Source organism: Trachypithecus francoisi, unplaced genomic scaffold, assembly GCF_009764315.1.
Source record: "Trachypithecus francoisi isolate TF-2019V2 unplaced genomic scaffold, Tfra_2.0 Lachesis_group17, whole genome shotgun sequence".
Taxonomy (NCBI): domain Eukaryota; kingdom Metazoa; phylum Chordata; class Mammalia; order Primates; family Cercopithecidae; genus Trachypithecus; species Trachypithecus francoisi.
In genome coordinates, this window is record NW_022681462.1 from 68,444,712 (window position 1) to 68,469,701 (window position 24,990).

General features: G+C 42.4%; 1 protein-coding gene across 1 annotated transcript in view; it reads right to left on the reverse strand.

Moving 5' to 3' along the window:
- The window catches only part of TMEM178A (transmembrane protein 178A), a 279,546-nt gene that overhangs the window by 192,141 nt on the left and 62,415 nt on the right, over nt 1–24,990 (reverse strand). The window contains exons 4-6 of the mRNA XM_033175938.1: nt 13,071–13,198; nt 12,001–12,235; nt 10,922–11,049 (exon numbers count right to left, since the gene is read on the reverse strand). The gene's annotated coding sequence lies outside the window, so the exon portion shown is untranslated. The remainder of the gene's footprint in view (nt 1–10,921; nt 11,050–12,000; nt 12,236–13,070; nt 13,199–24,990) is intronic.

Genomic DNA, 24,990 nt, shown 5'->3' on the forward strand with positions numbered 1-24,990 from the left:
GATTATTCAGAGTCAGCCTAGGCTCACTAAGAAAATGATGCCCTATTTTTAAAAAAGACTTACTATACCTGTAAAGTTGAGAAATTCCATAGATGAAACATACCCAATTTTAGTGACATATTTCATTAAGTCATGAAATCATCATAGACAAGGTGAAAAAATATATATGTGCTCAGTGAAAATGCAGTTATACAGATTTGTATTTTTTTCAGCAGCCAGATTAATGGCTGATGAATAGACCCATGTGAACCTACAGGGAGGTTCCTAATATGTGTCACAGGGCTTAGCATTTTAGCAATGCCTGGGGTAAAGGTTTGAAAAGCCCTGTTATCAAGATCACATAGTATCTTGAAAGCTAGAAGGCTAACATTAGATAGCAGAATCTGGATTAGAAAAGGTTTCAGTAAGACAGAAGAATCAAAACAAACAAGTATAGTTTAAAAGGGATAAGTGTAAAATTTTACATTAAGAATTTGATAGTTGGTCACAGTGGTGCACACTTGTAAATCCAGCACTTTGGAGGCCGAGGCAGGCAGATCACTTGAGGCGAAGAGTTTGAGACCAGCCTGGCCAACATGGCAAAACCCCATCTCTACTAAAAATACAAAAATTAGCCAGGCATAGTGGTACACGCCTGTAGTCCCAGCTACTCAGGAGGCAAGAGACTTGCTTGAACCTGGGGGATGAAGGTTGCAGTGAGCCAAGATTGCACCACTGCACTGCAGCCTGTAAGACTGTAAGACTCTGTCTTTGTATCAGGATGTATAAACCAAATCCATGATTTGAAGACCACTCAGTCTGTAAGACTCTGTCTCAAAAAAAAAAAAAAGAAAGAGAGAATTTTATATAGAGACAAAATCTGGCTTGATGGAAGGTCATCTGACAGAGAACTAGGAGTTTTGGTTAGCCACAGATTTTATATGGGCTATTAATGAAATATGAAAGTTAAAAATTATAATAAAAAGCTAATAGACTCTTGGCAGTTAATACTTATTTTCTCCCAGTTTATCAAGGATTCTTATCTTCTTTATACTTTTCTGGATTTTCCAAATTTTCTATAATGAATATATGTTATTTTTATGAACAGAAAAACTACTCTTAGAATTTGAAAGTATTTTAATAACTGTCCTATTTTAATAACTGTCCTATGGATGTTGGAGCAGGCTATTTTATATAGTTTTAGAGGCTCAAACTAGGGAAAATGACTTGAAGTTATAGGAGACAATTTTAGCCTAAGTACTCAGCTCACCATCGAGTGGGTTCCCATCCCTGGAAGTGTTTACATAAATGTTGGCTAACTACAGAAGTAGCATAGCATAACATAGCATAGCATAGCATAGCATAGCATAGCATAGCATAGCATAGCATAGCATAGCAGTGAAAATCTCTGGCTCTGTTAAACTGCCTGGGCTTGCACCTTGGCTATGCTTCTGACTTAGACAAGGCATGGCCTTAGATGAGGTATTCCACTATTTCGTCAGCTATAAAAAGGGCATGATAGTAACTGTATTTGTCCATATGGTCACTAAGGATTCAATGGATTCATCTGTATCAATATCCTTACGACAATAACTGGCCTATGCTCAATAAACATTAACTATTATCATCTGTCAGAAGTGGTATATAAAGAATCTCTTCCTTTCTTGAGAAATTAGACTAAATGATTACCAAAAGTTCCCTCCAATTTCATTATCTTATTGTTCTAAGTCAAGGAGCACCCTTCCTCAGGTGGTACTATCTTAGTACCTAATCCTGTATTCCTGAATAGAACGCTGATGATAACAAAATTATTGCAGGAGAGCAAAATATATTACAAAGGAAGTGTCCAAAAGCTTCTCAGCATCTCATACATTTCATTGCCCATAATAGGAAGCAGGCCCAGTGGTGGCACTGGACGTATAAACGAAATCCATGATTTGAAGTCCCGACGCCTGGACAAAGGGTATGGTGAAGAAGGAGCCAAAGGAATGACAGAAAACAAAAGTCTGTATTTATTGATGTATTTATTTGTTCATCCATTCAACAAATGCATTTACTGAGCACCTACTATGCACTGGGCACTGTGCTGGTTCTAAGCCCTGGAAACCAGGCACAGTTCCTGCCCTAATGGAGTCTATACTCAGTGGACAATATATTTCAACCAAAAAATGACACCAAGAAACATAAAATGACAGTTGTGATCAGCACCTGAAGAAGTACCCAGGGCCTTATGGTAGAGATTTGCCTTGGTCAGAGAGGTCAAGGAAGACAGCCCTGAGGAAGCCATAACTGAGCTGAGATTTGAAGAAAGGGTGAAACTTACAGAAGTAAGTGCATTCTGGGCAAAGAGCAATTGGTGAGAGGAAGTGTGGCAGGTAAAAAGAACTGAAAGAAGGCCACAGTGGTTGGAGTAAAGAGAGCAAAGCAGAGCATGATTTGATATAAAGCTGGCTAGGCACAGGGCCTATGGTCATGTTAAGAAATGTTGCTTCCTAAAATAATGGGAGGCCATGCAAACATTTTAAACATCTCAGGGAAGACATGAAAATCAGATGAATAACTCACTCAGGATACACTGTGGGAGGTGGAGGTCAAAACGGTGGCAGACAGACCAACAAAGAGGCTTTTAAGGTTATCCAGGAAGAGGTGAAGGTAGCTTAGACTAGGATAGTGGGAGTGGAAGTAGCGGAAAAAAGTACAGATACAAAGAGGTTTAGGAGGCAAAATTGAATGTGAAGGGTAAGGCAGAGGGAAAGGTCATGGTGACTCCAAGTTCTGGCCTGCTTAACAATGCTGGTGATACCCTTCAGTGACATAGGGAACAGCAAAAGATTTGGGAAGAATCAAGAGTTTGGGTTTGGCTATGTTGTGTTTTAGATGCATATGAAACTTCCAAATGAAAGTTTTAGGTAGGAAATTTGATACACGAATCTAAAGCTCAAAGAAGAGACCTGGGCTGGAGAAATATTTTGCCACGAATGAAGTATAGACTAAGAAGAGAAGACGGCCAAGTGCAGTGGCTCACGCCTATAATCCCAGCACTTTGGGAGGCCAAGGCAGGCAGATCACTTGAGGTCAGGAGTTTGAGAACAGCCTAGCCAACATGGTGAAACCCCGTCTCTACTAAAATTATAAAAATTAGCTAGGCATGGTGGCATGCACCTGTAATTCCAGCTACTCAGTAAGGCTGAGGCAGGAGAATCGCTTGAACCTAGGAGGCGGAGATTGCAGTGAGCCTCCACTCCAGCCTGGGTGACAGACCCAGACTCCGTATCAGAACAAACAAACACAAAAAGACAAGACTATCTAGGACTGGGCCTTGAGTATTTTAATATGTATTGACCCAGGAAGCGTAGGATAAGACTACAAGAGAGATAGAAAATGAGCAGTCAGAGAAGGTGAAGGTAAACAGAAGAGCCTTGCATCACTGAAGACAGAAAAAGACAGTGTTTCTTGGAGGAGGGACAGTCAATAGTGTTGACCACTGCCGAGATGTGAAGGAAGGTGAGTGACCCTGGCACAAGCTGTTTGTCGAGCTGATGAGGTAGCAGCCAGCCTGGCAGTGACCTAACGAGTGAGCAGGAAGTAAAAAGAGTCAACAAGTATAGATGTTCTCTCTAGAAGTCTCTGTAAAGGGGAGAAGAGAATATGAAAGCTTGAGGGGAAGGTAGGGTTGGGACAGAGTTATCTCCACTCCCCCACCCCACCTGCAGTGGGAGCCTTGTGTATACTTTAAATCTGGCAAACAGAATCCAGTTGAGGAGGAGAGATTAAATATGGAAACATAATGAGAGAGTGAGAGTGCAGTAGATGGGCAACGAACTGAAAAAGAATAGATGACAAAGAGGACTAGCCTTTTGGCCAGGGACATGAGGCAGGTAGAATTGCCTGGTCACAAGATGGTCACAAATGGTGAGAACTCTGTTGACATTATGCAAATACTGATGGAGAGTGAAGCAGCTGGGGTTAAAGGCTCCTTGGTGCTCCTGGGTTTAGGGTTCCAAGTGAAGTATTTGTGAGAAGTTGGTAAGGTATCACTAAAGAAATCCTAGCTTGGATATCTCAGAGATAAGGTCTCTGCTCAAAATACAAATCGCAGCATCCCCATGTGGGTTCCCGTAGGCCTCTTCTGAGTTGAAATCCAGACCAGCCACTCTCTGAGGAAATGATATGAACCATGTTTCCTTATTCAAGGACACAAAATTACTTCCCCACACCATTCTAGAAACTGCGCTGTATCTCTAGCCGGGGCTCATCTCAACCGGAACGGAAGAATTTAGAGTTGGTTTTGGTCCAAGTTTCCAGTGTCTTCAAAAAGGTAAAATGCCCACATGGCAAAAAGCCATTCTCTGAGACAGTGTCCTGAGACACCCACAATCCCTTGTGAAGTCACAGCAAGGAAGAAAATCTACTTTGTTTGAGCATCTTCTGGGTGCCAGGCTCTGTGTAGGTTGCTTTTGCAGACATTAGCTCATTTAATCCTCAAAACACTCTATAGCAACTGGATTTAAGCCTCTACCCAGGAAGAGAGAAATCTGCTTTGCAGCTCTGCTGGGAGCTCCAGGCTGCTGAATTTACCTCTCCACTGGCCTTCAGGTATGGCCCCAGGCAAGCCGGGCCTGCCAGGCCCATGATGAGGCAGGAATTAGAGTGTACGGCACGACATTTCCCTAAGCCTTTCCACACTTCCCCAGCCAACCCAATGGCTGGCAAGGGCTTATATTTTTAATCTTTGCAACTTTTCTTCTCTCCAAGTTGTGTTCCAGACAAATATTTGTGGTCATTGCCCAATAATATCAAAATATACAAATATCATCTGACAATTTGTAGAAGGGGGTGGAGGGTTTATGGATAACTTAACAAAAACCTAATACATTATTCTCTTTTAAGTTGGCAACACTCACTCCCAATCCCCACACTCAAAACATTTCTCATCTCTCAGTTGACAGGGCCAGAGCAAGCCACTGAGCAGGAGATAGATTTTCCGAGGAAGAAAAGTTAAATTATTCCTCTCTCCATGTCTCAACTGTATATTCAGTCTGTCCTGCCATTAGGAACCCTTAGGATCAACAGTTTTCTTGTCCCTAATTGCAATACCTCCTATGAGAATAAATCATTATTCAGCTTTGATGTCCTGAATTCCTATAAATTTGTTTGGGAATTTTTTTTTTTTCAGGTTTAGAATCAGTGGTATGAAAAGCATTAGTAGACTGCTAAAAAACTGACCACAAAACTTATAAAAGTAGTCCCTAAACAACTTGTTCTTAGGAATTAGTAGCTCCAACCCCAAAGAATCTACTCCTTCACAGCGCAAATGAACATGATGTGAATATAACCCCAGAGGGCCCTGAGGATTGCCGAAGTGGGTCAGAGACTCAGAAGCCTGCTCTACTCCCATCAGAAGGAATTCCTACTTCCTTCCCTCTCCCACCTTCATAGTCTTTCCCAGCTTCTCCTCTCTCCACTCCCACACTTCCTCCATCCATGGAAAAATCGGACAGCCTTTCTTCCCATGAGTTTACACCAGCCCGTCCCCAATTAACCTCAGTGATTAAGCAGTCATCAAAAATTGATTGAACACCAGCTACATGTGAGACTGGCTAAAACCCCCTTTCATTACCTATCATCTGCCTAGCTCATTAAAAATGGGGAACACAGTACTTTGAAAACACAAACTATAGCAATGCTGAATAATAATGATAACTAACCACAACCCTTCAGTCTGGGTAGAAAGCAGATTTCACTGAGATGGATCAAATTACCTAAGGAGTACATTGTGTCTACTGAATAAAGTGAGTCAGCACCCATACATATATGCTATTTGTAAAAGTGATAGTCTTCATTCAGCTGTTAAGTCACATCTGGCATTCAAAGCCTGTTTCTCAAACACAAAGCCCTTGAAAGCTTTTCCTCTTTAATATACACCCACCATTGTTTTATTCACTGGAATAATTTTAAGTTACAGGCTCTTTTCCCAACGAGATCAAGTAGGAAAAAAAAAATGTGAACTTACCATATGTTAAATGTATTCATTCATTTCTTCATTGAGCATGTGCTCCTGCCTGCTATGCCTAAGGCATTATGCCAGGCACTGAGATACAAGGGCAAATAAGACAGAGCCAGGCCCATGAGTTCCTCATAGTTTAGCAGGTACCCACACCAGTTATAGCAATAAAGTGTTATAGGTACATGATAGAAATCTGCATAGTCATTACAGAAAGGGCCCAAAAAGCCACAGCTGGATTCAGCCTGTGGAAGCTCAAACTGCATAGAAGAGATGAGAAAGAGTGACTTGGCCAAAAATGCATGACATTTCAGATACATGTCCAAGCATCACTTTTCTATACAGTCTGTCATTAAGGGAGTAATGTGTCCAGATACAAAATAATTTGTTATTTCTGGCAGTAATAACAGGCATGCTTAGTAGCTATGGTATTGGCTCATTCAGTATGTGTGAGATATTTTTAATTGAGGTTGATGATTTGTATTTTCTTCTACAGAACAGTTCACAATTACTGACAAACATTTCTAGTTCTCAGCTAGCTGATCTACAAATAAAACAAACCAGTGGTTCAACTCATTCTGCAACAATCTTCTAGCCCAGTGCCTACCAAATTTGCACATCATAGAGCTGTGACTTCACTATTTAAGATATATCTGGTGAAATCTGAATATGGCCTGATCTGATTTGGATTTATGTCCTCACCCAAATCTCACATTGGATTGTAATCCCCAGTGTTGGAGGAGGGGCTTGGTGGGAGGTAACTGGATCAATGGAGGCAGACTTCCCCCTTGCTGTTCTTATGATAGTGAATGAGTGCTCACAAGATCTGGTTGTTTAAAAGTTTGCAGCACTCCCCATTTTGTTCTCTCTTCCTCCTTCTCCAGCCATGTAAGATGTGCCTCCTTCCCCTTCACCTTCTGCCATGATTGAAGGTTTCTCAAGGCCTTAATAGCCATGCTTCCTGTACAGCCTGCAGAACTATGAGTCAATTAAGCTTCTTTACCCAGTCTCAGGTAGTTCTTTATAGCAATGCAAGAATGGACTAATACAGAAAAATGGTACCAAGAGTGGGATATTGCTATAAAGATACCTGAAAATGTGGAAGTGATTTTGGAACTGGGTAATGGGCAGAGGTTGGAACAGTTTGGAGGGCTCAGATGAAGACTGGAAGAAGAGGGAAAGTTTGGAACTTCCTAGAGACTTGTTGAATTGTGACCGAAATGCTGATGGTGATACGAACAACAAAGTCCTGGCTGAGGTGGTCTCAGATGCAGGTGAGGAACTTATTGGGAATTGGAGCAAAGGACACTTTTGTTACACATTAGCAAAGAAGTTGGTGGAATTTATATTTAAAAGGGAAGCAGAGCATAAAAGTTTGGAAAATTTGCAGCCCAGCCATGTGGTGGAAAAGAAAAACTCATTTTTTCTTGGTAGGAATTCAAGCCAGCTGCAGAAATTTGCATAAGTAAAGAGGAGCCAAATGTTAACAGCCACAACAATGGGGAAAATGCCTAGAAGGCATTTCAGAGACCTTTGTGGCAGCCCCTCCCATAACAGGCCCAGAGGTCTAGGAGGGAAGAATGGTTTTCTGGGCCTGGCCCAGAAAAGTTAGAGCAACCTTGGTTGAGCAAAGTTGCTCAAACCCTGAGCAACCTTGGAACACTGCTCTAGGTGTCCCAGTCACTCCAGCTCCAGCCATGGCTAAAAGGGCCCCAGATATGTCTCCGGCCACTGCTCCAGAGGGTACAAGCCATAAGTCTAGGCGGCTTTCATGTGGTGTTAAACCTGCGGGTGCACAGAGGGTGAGAGTTGAGGCTTGGAAGCCTCTGCCTAGATTTCAGAGGATGTATGGAAACACCTGGATGTCCAGGCAGAAGTCTGTTACAGGGGCAGAACCCTCATGAAGAATCTCTACTAGAGCAGTTCAAGGGGGAAATATAGGGTTGGAGCCCTGACACAGAGTCCCCACTGGGGAACTGCCTACTGGAGGTGTGAAAAGAAGGTCATTGTCCTCCAGATCCCAGAATGGTAGATCTACCAACAGCTTGCACCATGTGCCTGGAAAACCCACAAGCACTCAATGCCAGCCCATGAAAGCAGACAAAGGGGCTGTATCCTGCAGAGCCACAGGGGTGGAGCTGCCCAAGGCCTTGGAAGCGCACCCTTGGTAGCTCACCCCTTATATCAGCGTGGCATGGAGATGAGACATGGAGTCAAAGGAGATCATTTTGGAGTTTTAAGATTTAATAACTGCCCTGCTGGGTTTTGGACTTGCGTGGGGCCTGTAGCCCCTTTGTTTTGGCTGAGTTCTTTTGGAATGGGTGTGTTTACCCAATGCCTATACCCCCATTGTATCTTGGAAGTAACTAACTTGTTTTTTTATTTTACAAGCTCATGGGCAAAAAGGACTTGCCTTGTCTCAGATGAGACTTTGGGCTGTGGACTTTTAACTTAATGCTGAAATGAGTTAAGATTTGGGGGGAATGTTGAGAAGGGATGATTGTGTTTTGAAATGTGAGAAAGACATGAGATTTGAGAGTGACAGGGATGGAATGATATGGTTTGGATTTGAGTCCTCACCCAAATCTCATGTTGAATTGTAATCCTGATGTTGGAGGAGGAGCCTTGTGGAAGGGTGATTAGATCATAGAGACAGACTTCCCCCTTGCCATTCTCATAATAGTGAGTGAGTTCTCACAAGATCTGGTTGTTTAAAAGTGTGTAGCACCTCCCCCTTCACTCTTTGTTCCCCCTTCTCCAGTCATGTAAGACATGCCTGCTTCCCCTTTCCCTTCTGACATGATTGTAAGTTTCCTGAGGCCTTGCCAGCCAAGCTTCCTATACAGCCTGCAGAACTGTGAGTCAATTAAACCTCTTTTCTTTATGCCTAGTCTCAGGTAGTTCTTTATAGCAATGTGAGAACAGATTAATGCAGGATTTTTGTTTAGTTAATAATATTATACTAATGTTAAGTTTCTTAGTTGGGAAATTATACTATAGTTATATAGATATTAAAACTGGGGAACTTGAGGAAAGCAAGATGTGGGAATACTTTGTACTAGATTTGCAACTTTTCTATCAATTTAGAATTAGTTTCAAGTTAAAAGTAAATAAATGTATATACATAGATATAGATAGTTATATGCATATATTTTCATTTTTATGAGATCAGTGCTACTCAAAGTGTGTTCCACAAACCCTTTATTACCAATCATAGACAAGCTAAAGCTAAATATAGAAAATGGAAGCAAGCATTTAGAAACTTTTAGAACAATTTGACATTTCTAAAATATTTAAGCATATGATTCTTTTCCTAGAAGTTCATTTTTATCACATTTTTTAAAAGCATCAGTCTGTATTAGGATTCTCCAGAGAAACAGAGCCAACAGGATATGTGTGTGTGTATATGTATAGATAGGGATTTATTTTAAGGAATTGGCTCATGTAATTGTGGAACCAAAATCCAAAGAAATCGAATGGGGTAGACCAGCAGGCTGGAGATTCAGGGAAGAGATGCAGAGTCCAAAGGCAGACTACTGACAGAATTCCTTCTTGCTCAGAGGAGGTCAGTCTCTGTTCTCTTAAGGCCTTCAACTGATTAGATGAGGCCCATCCACAATATGAATCATAATCAGCTTTACTCAAAGTCTACTAATTTAAACATGAATCTCATCCAAAAACCACCTTCACAGAAATATTCGGAATAATATTTGACCAAATATCTGGGCACTGTAGTCCAGATAAGTTGGTGCATCAAATTAACCATCATCTAGTCCATGACAGATTAAAAAATTAAAAAGAAAAAAAAAGTTCTACATTGGAGATATTTTGAGAAGGTTTGTGTCATCTAACTTTTAATAGTCTACCAAATGGTTGTATTAATTTAAAAATTCAGACTAAGATTGCTTATTTCATATGGGAACAGGGAAAAATTCTGGGAGCAGTGTCCTGGCTGGTGTGGGGAGAGGAGGATCTAACCACTTTTTAATTCTGACCAACAAGCCTGAACCATTAAAATCTACCTTTGTATTGCTCTAATTTAGAGTTCCCAAACTGTCTCATTTCACAGCATTTTAGTATCCCTGTAATTTTTTCACAGAGTCCCTAGGCAAAAGGAAACACCTACCCAACATTTCATTTATCCAGTAGTTAGGTCCCAACAACTTAGTTGTTTGAAAAAAATAATACACATAAAACAAAAGAAAAAAATTTATTTCATTCTTAAATACTCGGTTACTTTTAAAAGGATACGTATGCCCGAGGTCAAGAGATTGAGACCATCCTGGCCAACATAGTGAAACCCTGTCTCTACTAAAAATACAAAAATTAGCTGGGCGTGGTGGCATGCACCTGTAGTGCCAGCTACTCGGGAGGCTGAGGCAGGGGAATCGCTTGATCCCGGGAGGCGGAGGTTGCAGGGAACTGAGATCGCACCACTGCACTCCAACCTGGCAACAGAGTGAGACTCCGTCCAAAAAAAAGAAAAAGGGTTGCATATGCTAATTGGGCACCAAATATCTTCTCAAATCTTGGAACCCATGTGGACACATGTGCCTTCACCTCCTATTCCACACTGATTTTCTCTGGGTACTTGCATTTTACAACTGCTGAAAACTCAGCTTCCCAAAGACAGGACATTTTTGAAAGAAATGTAGCACAATCTAATGTTGGAACAATGAACTACCTTGAGCTAATAGTTTAGTTGATATCCAACAGATGTCAAGTGCCACTATACTTCCTTGACATTTAAAATGTGCCACAGCCCCCCTCTAAGTTTGCTGCAAAGTCTTGGGTGCTTAGGACACAGTTTGGGAGTCATGACTCTATTCTTTTCCCATTTTCAATTCCATTTTCTCATGTGCAAAATATAAGCATGTTCTTTAAGTGTCTAGTAACAACCTTTGTTAAACCTAAGGTTATGCAGAATATAACACTTACTGTTATGTCATAACTCTGAGCTTTCACTGCTAGCAATCACAAGGTTGTGTATTCTCTTTTCATTCTTTGTCTGTGGTGAACATAGTAGACGAGATGACCTCCAGTGGCCAGGCATCTCAAACATATGCCTAAGAGAGCATAACAAAATATTTTGCTTTGTATTATATTTAAATCAGAATACAGTTCTTAGATCAAGACTGAAAGCAGCACGAAAATACATATAATTTGGTATACTTCTCACTAATGGTTAACCATTTTCAATCATGTCTTAATCTAATTCTGATTTATCTGACCAATTATATTTATTTCACTCACCCTATATTCTTATAATTGTAGCCAAAAGTCCCTTAGATCATAAAAGTGACTCTGACAACAGTTCTTTGGGGCTTACGCACAGCTTGAAATCAAAAGCCTTTGTTTTCTTCCTCTGGGTCAATATCTCCTCATCATAGCTGTTGTCATCATCATCAGAATATGAACTATTTATCTTGTTTGACTGGTGTCAACAGTTGGAGAAATTTCTTCTCTCTGTCTTGTGTTTCTAGCTTTCTCCTGGTTGGTTTTCCATAGGCAGAGGAAAAGAGAAAGCGAGAGAAAAATCTCTCACATCCCCTGCAAGATTGTTCCTTCCTAACAACAACAAAAGACTCCCTCCCCCGACCTTTCTGAAGCTTCTTTTATCTACTATTTACTAGCAGCTACATACATTGATACAACCTGTCTCTGATAGTAAGCTCCTGTCTTGTAATGGAGACCATATTCCCTTTCCAGGGATACATCCAAGCTTATCAAAACACTTTTTGAAAACCTCTTTCATAATAAACAGAACACAATTTTAGATGGTGGCACAGCGTGACTTCGCACCCTAGGACAGAGGTCTGATGCCCGAATGCCGTACAATGGTACCCTATCCGTGACCTCATTTTCACCAGCCTGATGCTGAACCGCCCCCTTCTTTCTTGCCGGGGCTTTTCTGTAAACCAGTTGTCAACAAATATATTGGATTCTTTACACTTGATCTACCTAATATTTTGAAAGAGGCACATTATTCACTCAACTCCAAGTTCCTTTCCAATTACCTGGCGGGGTTTGGTGGGGAGCAGTTAGCTGGATACCTGTTTGAAGCAGGTGTCCCAGAAGCCACCTTCCCGTGCATAGACGTCAGCTGGCATACAGCCTTCAGTAGTAAGGCTGATGGAAGATGTGCCGTAAAAATTAAAAGCCCAGGAAAAGTACAGGCCCCCGAGCCACAGCAGAGCAGTTGAGTGATGGTTCCTTCTGAGAGCAGGGCGGGAACAATTTCTTGTCCTGCTCCTGGGGATAAAAGTAAAGTCTCAACTTTTTTGCAAAAGTGACTAATTCCCCATCAGAGAGCCTCCTGCGATTGCAGAGGTAATTTCATGAGTGGTAAATGAAGGGTCTTTCAAAGTGAGAGCTGACAGAGGAAGAAACAGAGAAAAAGTAAAAGCAAATCCCTAAACATTACCCACATTGCAAAACAGAAGGGAATTTTCAGAAGCAATGAGAGAGAACGGCCCACCTCCAGATCTCCCTCAGACATGTTTTCTTCCTTCCTGACTCATCGAGTTTCTTTAGGAAAGCCTAGTGAGAAGGGATTATGAAGCAGGCAAGGGAGCCAGCCTTTTCTGGCAACACAGGGCATTTTGATTTCAGAATCTGCAAATCTTCAAGAACAGACCCGGTGTGCTAGTGTTCTAGGCTGGAGTCCAGCAGCAGTTCAGCTGCAGATGAAGCAAATCAGCTGGTTGGTGCTGTCAGCCAGAGACCCAAGGACTTTCCTGGTGCTACACCTCTCTGGAAGTTTGAAGACATTGGGACAGGTTTGCCTTCTGAAATGTGCAAATGTCACCAGCCGGGAATGGCACATGCCAAGAGGCATCTGAAAACAGATCTCCATCTGGCAATGGGCTAGGCTTCCTGGGACACAGATTAGAATAGTTGGAAACAAAGGGGCGGAAGCACCGGCTAAGCTTTTCACATATTGTTATGGTCTCTGGGTCACTTCCTGCCTTTGGAATTTATTTCCTTTCCAGGTTCAGCAAAATTCAATGAATGACAAGAAAGAGGTTGGGGTTTGTCTTTGCCTCCGGCCCAGTCGAGGGGCAGCTCTGCCTCTGTGAACTTGTACCTCTGCAGTGGTTACATCCTCCCGCGCTGTTTGTTCACACTGAGCCCAGCACGCGGGAAGCTTCAGGATGCAACAATAAATTAGGGAAGGGAGCCATCTCCAGTTGAGTCAGATAAATCCTCTTGTTCCTAGAAAACAGAAAAGGAAATAGATTGGGAAGGGCAAAAATGATGTTTTATCAAGGAGAGCTCTTTCTCACCAGCTCCCCATTCAGAGATGCGGCTGGCCTTGAAGGTGGGAGGCCGAACATGGCTCCATGCCGTCGCACCTCCCACCTCCCGGAGTCAACCTGTAGACCAGATAGGTACACAGGACAGTGACATTTGCTATACAACAATGATCAGCTTTGTTTTCTTTTACCAGTATATAATTTGCACTTTGCTCCAACAGGGACTTCAGGTAGCAATAACTGCCTTTCTGACAGCATTTTCATGCTCATTTTGGGCACTCTGAAGCTAACATGAATGCATATTACAAAATCCTTCTGCAGCCCACAGCAATCCCTGTACATCCGCTGCAGTTCTGCAGTGCAGAGACCCCCAGAGGCCAAGGCAAACCCTTTTGCCCCAACAGCTGCAGGACCCTATCAAAACTTAATGTGGTCCCTGCTGCCCCTGTCATTGCTTTGAGAAAGAGTGTGTCTCTCTGAATAGTGATCCACCATCATGAACAAGTTCCTTCTGAAAAGCCAGCTCATACAGCCCTTGTCAGGAAGAATCTCGTAGAGCCTGTCCACATGTCCAGAGTCCATCTCTCTCTAGACCGAGAGGTCAGAGTTCACAGCTTTAGAGAAAGGGGTAATTTTTGCCCCCACCTTTAGTCTAAACACAGCTAAACTAATAGCAAACACTATTGTAAATACAAAGGAAGTTGCAACTAGTGATCAGCCTTTCTCCTGGCGCCACTCAATCCCCCAGAAATAGGAACTAAAGCTTCCCCTCCATCAGTTTAAACAGTCTCTTTGCTCAAGGCTCCAGATGCCACCACTGTTGAGAGCTAGCAGTTACAGGGCTGCTGTCTTGGGTTATCACTGTGGCTCAAGCGTCAATCAAATTGACCTTTTCAAATTGCACCAACACATCTGGCATTCACAGAAATGGTCTCCTGTGACCTTCACAGCAATTGTTCCCAACCACTTCAGGAAGTTCCAGGGGAAGGAAGGAAGTAGGTAGGGCAGAGATGGCTGTATAAATACCAGGGTCAGGAACACCTGTAGAGTATGAAAGCAACAAGAAGTCTGCCCAAGAGTCCTAACTTTCCTCCATGAAAAAGTACTCTGTCAGATTCAGGCATTATGTTTCTGTATAAAAGTATAACCCAGGTCTGGGAAATTTGTAAATCATTACTTTTAAACTTTACAGAATCTGATTGCACGGGGCTGGCAGGGAGCCAGGAATCTGCATTTTTTATCAAGTCCACCTACTGCTACTAGTACAGGTGGTCTGTGGTTCAGACTTTGGAACACTGTGCTGTAAGGAATTGTGAGTCACTGTCAGGTTACCATAGAGGAACTGGTAACACAGATGAAAATTGCACCTGGATTCCAGGCCAGGCTTTGGCAGTCTGTATGATCGACCCTGAGTAAGACAATTTAGTTCTCTGAGACTAAAGCCTCAGGGCTAGATGGAAGACCTTCAAAAATTTAGAAATAGGTTCTAAATTATGGCCCAAAGGCCTGCAAATTTGGAGCGCTGGTCCAAACAGAAGGGCCAGGGTCCTGCAGGCATGCCCTGAACACTCACTGAAGTTCTTCATTGCAGAAAACTCCAGCAGCCAAGGTGGAACCTCTTGCCCAAGGCTGCAGTCCTAGAACTCTGTGGTCATGGGATGCAAGAACTGCATCTTTGCTCTCAGCCAGTTCCAAGTAGGAGAAAGGGAAAGGAAGAAGATTCTATTTATGTAGTGCATTAAATGGATTATTTTTTAAATTCGCACTTAACCCTCGTATCATTAGTCTCCTGAAGATGAGAGAATTGAAGATCAAAGATGTGAAATAACTTGCCCCAATTCTCCCAGGGCTCATGGCTATAGAAGGCTTGAACTGAAATTTCAATTCATGACTTCCAAGATCCAGGTTCCATGTTCTTTCCACAAAACGATTCAGAACTGCAAGTGTTGCTGTGGCTGTTCTGAAGGCCTGGATGTTTGGAAACCCTCAAGATACCCTCACCTCTCCCTGACATCCATCCCACACCTGTTCACCACTCTACTTCAGAATCTTATACACCCTCAGTTTTTCCTCTATCCCTGACCTCCAGGTGATCCCTCAGCTGCACTCATTTCTTATCCCTACAACTTCTTGACTCCCAGTGATTAAAATACATCAGCTGCCACTTCTCCTGGGCTGAGGAGGATGTTTCTGGCCCACAACTACTCCAGCCACTGACTTCAAGATCAAGTCAACTAGGTCCTGGAGAACTCAGTGTATCCCTAAGGATTTCCATGAATTGAGAATCTTTAAATGAATGGTTAAGAGGTGTTTGTGCACTTACTGATTCTAACCCCCCCACACACAAGCACATACACATAAACACGCACACACACATACACATACACACAAAGAGATCTCTTCTCAACTCAGGGCAGAGATACAGAAAACCCCAGGAGAGAAACCAGTGCCCTTCTATTAGGAGATGACACATCAAACCTCAACTTCCTAATAATAGTGATAATTCTGGGATGCTGGGCACCCCCTAGTGGGAGTAATGGAGAGAGAAGACAGACTGTTTTGATGCTGTTCTCAATAACCCATTCCACCCACAACTTCCTGCCCCTTCACTGCCTTCTCCTTCCAGCCCATCTCACTGCTCTTGGAATGATTCATTCTTCCCACGATGATTGGGCCTTTTGCCCCACAAAACCTTCCCTGTCTTTACAGACATAATGGACTAAAATTAAGCAGAAGGCAACTCTGGCAGAACAGCAGGAAAAACTTCCTATGGGGAGAGCTCTTGAAATGCTAAAATGGCCTTATAAGGCAAACTAAGTAAGACCTAACTACACTGGGCAGAACAATAGAGAATATCTCGGAAAGATATTCTTGGAGATGAAGAGGATGAGGGAAAAGCTATTTCCCTGATTTCATACATTAATGCCCCCATCCAACATTCTCAGACTTATTTCATGACAATATAAATGTCCTGTGTACATCTAACCCTTTTTAAGGCCAAGAGAACACCCAACATTTATACATTTGAAATAAACAGATGAAGCCTGTCCCAGCAGAGTGGCAGCTCATCCATGAACTGGGCACTACGTAGCACTGTGGGACATTCTGAACATTTGTGTACTAATACCCACTCTTTTCAAGGCCACTGCCATAACTCCCCACGACAGGATGAGTCCTACTATGTTGTAAACAATAAAGTGTTTTCTGAGTGTTTACGTTATACTAGGCTTGAGATTCGTAAGCATTTTTAAGACATGCCCACATCTAGTTCAATCCCTTCTCCAAACAAGAGCCTTAAAAAAAGATAGGGAGAGTAACATATTTAAGTGCATGCGCTAAGAATCCTTCTGGGCATGTTCACAGTTCTTATTTTAGTTAAGTATTTGATAACTTGTTCACTCGGTAAGAGGCCAGCCAGTCAGTCTCATCTTGGGGACCAATGCCTGTCTCTAGTAGATGTGACAATGATAGAGCACCCGCCTGCATACAGAGCTTTGGTTGTTATGATCTTATTCATTCCTAGATTTGAGTCATCAGCTCATTAGTGCCCATTCAACTTAGCCCTCCTCTGATGAATCCCCTAAAACCTTGCTCATAATTCTACCGATTCCAGCACAGGATTTTCTCTGCTATGCCTCCTGCTTCATCTGGAGCCTAGTGACTTGGACAGTCTAATCTCACAACTGCTTACAATGTTAATCCCTTTCATCTCTTCTTTTAGAACCATTTGGTGATGTTCATCTTTCTGACAACCAAGAACCTTGGAAGAATCTCTCGCCTCAGGCGCTCCTATTTTTGTGCCTAGCTCGGCCGCCTTCCAAATCACCAGAGGCATCATAGAATGCAACTCTCTGTGGAGGATTGGAGGACAAATTGGACACAAATTCATTGGACGGCTGAAGGAAAAAAGAAAGGTCAAGGACCCTCTGGCTTGGCCAGCCTTGCAGGCCTGACAGCAGAAGCTGAAATTCTTTCTTTTATAACTTAGGCTTGAATTAAAGGCATTTTTCTTAGTCCAGAGACCTTTGGCCTTCACTCCAAACAGAACACTCAGTGGGTGGAGCAAGGCTGTCTGGTGGCAGGAAGGGCATGCTGACCTCTGGCCCTAATGCCTTCCCTAACCTGGAAAGACACAAAAGCTGTGGTGAGTTAGCTGAGCCACCTGGAGTGCTCTGTCAGTATGTAGAATGTTCTAAATCATGTACAGGATCCTGCTTTTGGAAAGAAGAGTGGTGATGTGTTTATGGGCTCAGAGAAGAAAACATATGGAGAGAAAGTGAGATTTAAGAAGAATAAACCTAACTAGTGGCTGCTTTGGGTGTCTAGAAGACAAGTAAAAACTCAGAAAAGAGGCCCCAGTTCTGAGAGGCAGAGATAAAGGAACTTCCACTACATCTGTCTCTATTTCAGAAGAGATAAAAAAACAAATCATAAATCTAAAGATGAAGGTACATTCATCTGGGGAGAGGACTAAACAAGCTGTTATATTTCAAACAACTATTAGGATTGCAAAAATGAACACTTTTAACTTGCTAGTGGAAGCATTTCTTTCCTCCAAGTCACCTTGGAGAAGATAACAAAAAATTATTCTTTTGTGCAGGCTAAGAAGCATTAATTTAGGTTGTCTGTACCAAGCTGGATTGGTCCTGGATGCTTTCAAGAAAAAGTAAAAAGTGAAGCAACCAGAGCAGTTATGGGAAATTCAAGTGTGTGCTTTGTTGGTAAGGATGAGAACAAGGGAGTTCCGCTGTCCCAGAGCTGCAAACGAAATTAATGGTCTGCAGTTTGGGAGGTGACCAGAGGACCCAGACCACTGGATCAGGCGCTCAGAGAGCCAGCATGAGCCTTCAAGGCAGTGCTTGTGGGCAGGAGGACAGGTCTAAGCTTCCTGCCACTGCCTATGGCAAGTTGGATATGTATCTGCCAGTATCCCCAAGTGAAGGAGTTCTGTGCCAGCTCGAGCTCTCTCAGGAAAGACAGATAGGTAGCTCTCAGATGATGTCCAAGGAAACCAGGTGAGGGCTTGAACTGTGACCCGCGAAGAAGGGTGTGTAACACCTGAGGAGGCCAGATGGGGGTCAGGAGCATTCAGGGAGGGAAGAAGGGATGTGATGTGCCCATGAAAGGTGGATGTGAGCATTCCAGGGCCTAGATAATGTTTATGGAAGAGCTTTCTATCAAAACAGAATACAACACACTCTTGCTGTCCTAAAACATTTTCTCCAGCGGAGTTTCTGACTCTTTTAAAGCCACAATATAGGCTGGGCGCGGTGGTTCATGCCTGTAATCCCAGCACTTTGGGAGGCCAAGGCGGGTGGATCACCTGAGGTCAGGAGTTGGAGACCAGCTGACCAACATGGAGAAACCTTGTCTCCACTAAAAATACAAAATTAGCCGGGCATGGTGGTGCAGGCCTGTAATCCCAGCTACTCAGGAGGCTGAAGCAGGAGAATCCCTTGAACCCGGGAGGTGGAGGATGCGGTGAGCCGAGTTCATGCCATTGCACTCCAGCCTGGGCAACAAAGAGTGACACTCCATCTAAAAAAAAAAGCCACAACATAAGGACATTCTCAGGAACATTGAAGCTAAGAGGCTATAGATTGAATAAGATGGCCAAATATGCCACACGGAGCCAAAGAAGCAAGGCAAGCCTCTGCACAGTGCCATTTGACATGAAGAGGCAGATGCCGATGTTTCCGAATCATAGTAACCAAAGTTAAAGGAATGACTCCAGGTCATCACTTCCTTGATTTCCCTTCCCTCACTTCTGGGAAGGTCTTAAACCCCTCTACAGTGTCTTTCCACCATTTATGTCCCCCCTTGCCTTTCTTCCACTTATTCCCAGTGGTAAGCGGGAGCCAGTTTATACCACCTCCCAACTCCGTATTCAGTAACTTACAATCAGCCACGATGGGAGTGTTTATGCCTTAGAAATTGGAAAATGCTGCAAACCAGAGCTTTCTGTTCTTTTCTGGAGAGCCAGTTGTTAAACAGCTCCCAGTTACATCCTGCCTGTGACTGAGAGTTTTTGCGTGGGAGGAAGAGGCTGTGTACTGAGGCCGACAATGTTAGAAGTCTGGGGAGGGGAACAGAGAAGCCCAGAGTGCTGGGAGGGAAGTGGTGAATTGCCAAGATTGGTTCTGCCTCCCTCACAGGCACACACACGCCAGACCCAATCCCAGCCTTGGGTTCAGTATTTAACAGTCATTCAGTAAGAACACGTTCAGTATCTACAGGGATGTGGAGGCAGCTTTCTATTGATTTGGAGGGCTGGATACCTTCCTACTCAAACATTTTTTGAGGTTTATGGTACAGAATATAATAACCTAGGTACACATAGTGTACATTCTGTGTATTAGGATATTATACCATGCACCATATGTTGCATATTATCCATTTTCCTCTGTGGAGTTAAAGGTTTCATGTACATTCAATCTTGCTTTTCCTCTTCCAACCTCCCATGTAACAGTGTGTGTTCCTCTTCCCCCAAATGCACTTCCCGTTGACCTTTGGACTCAACATCTTGTCTATTTTTAAAATGTTCCTGGGCCAGATAATTTTTTTTTTTTTTTTTGAGACGGAGTTTCGCTCTGTCGCCCAGGCAGGAGTGCGGTGGTGCGGTGGCCAGATCTCAGCTCACTGCAAGCTCCGCCTCCCGAGTTTACGCCATTCTCCTGCCTCAGCCTCCCGAGTAGCTGGGACTACGGGCGCCCGCCACCTCGCCCGGCTAGTTTTTTTGTATTTTTAGTAGAGACTGGGTTTCACCGTGTTAGCCAGGATGGTCTCGATCTCCTGACCTCGTGATCCACCCGCCTCGGCCTCCCAAAGTGCTGGGATTACAGGCTTGAGCCACCGCGCCCGGCCAAGCCAGATAATTATTACACCCTCTAAAGTAGAGTTCTTTGACTTTAAGGTACATAAAATCAACTGGGGAATTTTTTTCCAATGCAGGTTTGCATTCAGTTTTGACCCCATAACTCTCTCTCCCTTCCACTTCTTCAACTTTAAGAAGTCCCAACTATACCTCTGGAAGAAACAGCCTCTCACAAGAAATTGGACCAGGACTAGAAGTCTGAACCAAGCAACCAAATCTATACCCAGGTGGGGTTAGATTCCCTTCCAAGAATTCGAAGTAGAATGCTGTCCTAGCCAGAGTTCCTCACCCACAAAAGCAGAGCCTGAGATAGAGATTTGCAGGCAGTAATTTATTTAAGGATCCCAGAGAACAGCAGCACAGGATATGGGAAATGAAAAAAGAAAGGAAGAAAAACCAGTACGAGGGTATGTTATTGAACTGGGCATGGCAAAGGGTGAGCAGTGCTCTCATTCTGTAGGACCTTCTAATGAGCCTTCTGATAGACAACTCTGTCTCAAGCATTTATCCAGCCTTTCCTTTATGAGCAGTACTGATCAAATGCTTGATAACCCTTTGTTTTCCAGTTTTCAGATAGTGACTTGGTTCCCTAGCATCCTCAAAAAGGCACCAATAAATATTATTTTAGTATGATCATGAACGCATGGGTTTAAATATATTTGATGTATTTAAATCCATTGCAGGTGTTATTCTAATTAGTGCTCAAATTATCCCATCTTTGGCCAATGGAAACTTATTTATGCTAGCTCCTGAGTCTTTTTGGTACAACCTCAGTCATCTTTGATAGCATCCTTCCTTTCTGGTGTAATAAGATATTCTAGAGCAGCTCTATTCAATAGAACTTTCTATGATGATGGGCATGTTCTTCATCTGTGCTATATGATACTGTAGCCAGTAGCCACATGTGGTTATTAAATATTTGAAATGTGGCTAATGGAACTGAGGCAATGAATTTTAAATTTAATTTTGATAAATTGTATTTCAAATAGCCACATGTGACTAGTTGCCACCATATTAAATGGCACAGTTCTAAAGTAACTTTTTGTGTGACAAATGAAAAAATTTAGGTACAGAGAAGCAGGATTTGTCTGTGATAGAATTCAATCTTTATCATTAGAACAGTGCAGGGACTGACTACATCTAAATAATCTGGGAAATATTTGTAAAATACTGATTTCTGAGCCTCTCCCCCAGATATTCTGATTCATCATATATGAGGTGGTGCTCAGGAATCTGTTTTTTTTATTGTTGTTATTTTAATGTTACCATGTGATCCAATGAGCAGCTCTGGGAACCACTATATTAGACAGCTGGAATGTAATATTTATGTTACAGCTATGGTTCATTGAAAATCATTCCAACGAATCAATTGTACATCTTTAACTCCATATGGCCAGTTTTAGAACTTCTCAGAAAACCATAGCACTCTGCTAGTTACATAATCAAGAGCTACGGGTGCTTGTAGAGGATTGCCTCTCTCTGGCTTCAGCACAGGCCTTATTCATCCATAATTTAAATAGACACAAAACCAAGCCAAGAATGAACAGCTTTCCTCCTCAGACCAGCCCTTAGGATCTACTGTGCCTCCTGTGTATGTCAAGAACTGACATTTTACCCTGCTTGCACAAAACAAGTTAGCCTGCCACAGATTTAGGATACTGGCAGAAGACATGAGACTCCTGGGCCAAAGACAAAGGACTTTATTTAACTCAGCACAGCAAGCAACGTGAGATTTATGTTCGTATTAGTTCTTCTTGCCCCCCAAGGTCCAAGGGGGTAACATAGAGTAGCCTAGTAGCACACACAGTGGATTCCATCATGGCCGAAGAACTCCAATAATTTATAATGAGTTACAAACAAACTTGCTCAACTTTGCCCCCAAAAGGGCATCGTCTTTATTATACTATGCAGCAAGCAAACCTTCTCTCTGTTCCAGAGGGAGATATTACCTCTGTCTTGCAAGGCTGCTTTCCAATATGCAAACATGTTTGAAAAATGCTATCAATGCTTCTGCTTGAAAATATGAAGAAATATGAGAGACATATGGAGAGCTGTTTCCCCCAGTGCACATCCCAGGGCACTATTCCTGGCCTATCTATAGCATGGTGAACCCCTAGAACCCGAACAGAACCCGTAGAACCTATACAGAGACCCTTCTATTCCCTCCCACCCATCTATATAGAGACCCTTCTATTCCCTCCCAGCTGTGATGACTTTGGACGTGGCTCTGTCCCCTGGGGGGATGTACTAAGGCATCCTTAAAGGAGCAGTCTCTAAAGTCAGTCTATCTGAATTCACATCTCAGCCATGACACTTACTAACTGTACGTCGTTGGGAAATGTATGTAACCTCTCCATGCTCCAATTTTCTCATATACAAAATGGGAATAGGTTAATACCTACCTCAAGGTTATTATAAAGATTACATGAGATAAAACATGTATTTAACCCAAGTTATATAGCAAATTATCAGTAAACATTAGCCATTGCTATTACCACTCATTATTATTAATTTTTTCTCATGACTTTTCCCATCATAGTGGAGCCACCTGCTCATAGAGGACCCTGGCACCCATTGGCTTCTTCCTTATCCTAGATTACACTTCCATTGCAGTTTCAGAGCCAATTTAACACCCTATTGGGTTTGCTGTATTCTAGAAGTGAGTGAGTTATGGCCCGCAAGCCAAACTCAGTCTGCCGCCTGTTTTTGAAAATAAAGTTTTTTGGGACACAGTCACACCCATTCATTTACATATTTTCTAGGGCTGCTTTAGTATCGCAATACCAGAGTTGGGTAGTAAAGCCTAAAATATTTACTATTTGGCCCTTTGAAGAAAAAGGTTACCAATCTCTGCTCCATTCTGTTCACAGACTATACACCAACCCCATCCAACAACCTTTCAGATGAGTTGTTGATCAGGAAGACCAGGAAAGGGTGGCACTGAATTACTGCTACCTCTTTTCATTAGAAAAATAACTCCAAAGTACTATTAGGAAGGCATCAATTTAACGTTTTAGAACACTGCTTTGTATTACTCTTCATTGAATTGGGTTGTTGACATCGTCCATCAACTGGCCATTTAACAAGCAAAACATTACTAAACCGCTTTTGTGTAAGAGTATTAACTCAAAGACAGAAGACTTTTTTAAAAGGAAATTTCCTTTTGTTAAAGGATTTTATCAAAGAGTATTCTAAAAATGAATTTGCCTTTTGAATAAGAGTAAATATAGATAGAATTTATCGCTTTCATTCTCTCCACAAATATCCTTAACATGTTACTAACCCTCAAATGAAGACAAGCATTAGATGAATATTTATGGTGGCCATGGTTAAGGAATATCATTCATTAACTATGTATTTATTACTGGCTTTCAGAACTGAGTCATGAGATATGTTTAGTCACTATAACTGAATAATATGTTTAGACATTACAAATGACCACTTTATATTAGCCCCTCAGCAATGAGAATGTCAATATCCATATAAAATTTTTAACTTCTTTTATAAAATACCCTTTCAGAGCAGACACAGAAAGTTATGTGACAAGCTGTGACTAAATGACACAGATAGATTTTTTAAATTTTAATTTTAATTTAATTTTTTTTTTTTTGAGATAGAGTCTTGCTCTGTCACCCAGGGTGGAGTGCAGTGGCACCACATCGGCTCACTGCAACCTCTGCCTCAGCCTCCTGAGTAGCTGAGATTACAGGCACCCACCACCATACCCAGCTAATTTTTGTATTTTTAGTAGAAATGGGGGGGGGGGTTTCACCATGTTGCCCAGGCTGGTCTCGAACTCCTGACCTCAAGTCATCTGCCTGCCTTGGCCTCGCAAAGTGCTGCTGGGATTACAGGTGTGAGTCACCATGCCTGGCCAATTGATGTCTTTATCACATTCAGAGGTCAGGCTTTAAAAGCCTTCTGGAAAACAGCCCGAAACCCAAAAGTGCAAAAAGGGAGAGGAAGGAGAGTGTTTAGTGTTTAATAATTCGTGGAGTTTTCTTGTTTTTTCTTTTTATAGAGATGGGGTCTCACTATGTCACCCAAGCTAGTCTCAAACTCGGGCTCAAGCAACTCTCTTGCCTCAGCCTCCCAAAGTGCTGGCATTACAGGCATGAGCCACCATACCAGGCTGGGAGTTTTTTAGGGACCAAGGTATTATAAATTTCCCCAGGTGATTCTAAAGTACAGCCAAGTTAAAGCCCATTGATCCAGGCAAACTATTGCTGAAGCCTACGAGTTACACTTCAAGTCTGCTGCCCTTTCTACAGCCAAAAGCTTCCCAGAGGCCCCCAAATCACAGCAAATAAACAACTGACCCTCTATGAAAAAAAAAAAAAATATTCAGAACTTTCCTTGGATGGATGGGTGGGGACAGGTTTGGGTGGGTTTGTACGGCACCGAGAATAAGAATTTAGCCTTTTCAAAGAACAGAATAAAACTTGAAATATTTAAGATCGACCACCCCGTAATACAGGTGTGGTGTAATCCCTTAATTGGCGTTGTGCCTTTGGCCTAGTTAGTATGCTTTGTCCCAGTGTTTGGGAATGTGTCGTCTTAGCCATCCTGTTCTTGGTTTAACATTCAGCAAGATGACCACTATTATTTAGAATTCTCCTGAGAGAGTAGCCCCAAAACTAAGGATTTGGCATGCTTCCTCTTTTCCCTTTGCCGTGGTGTTGCAATTTAAAGTGCTTCTGTGTTGTCTCTTCCTTTGGGAATTTCCTCTGGAGCGGGAGATTAATCATTATGCAAATATTAAATACTTGGAACATTCTAGAAAGGAACAGAATTTGTTTAAGCAATCCTGTTACTGCTGTTTAAGTGAGAGATGACAAACAGCTGTTGTGACTTGTCCTGCATTCAAATTCTACTGT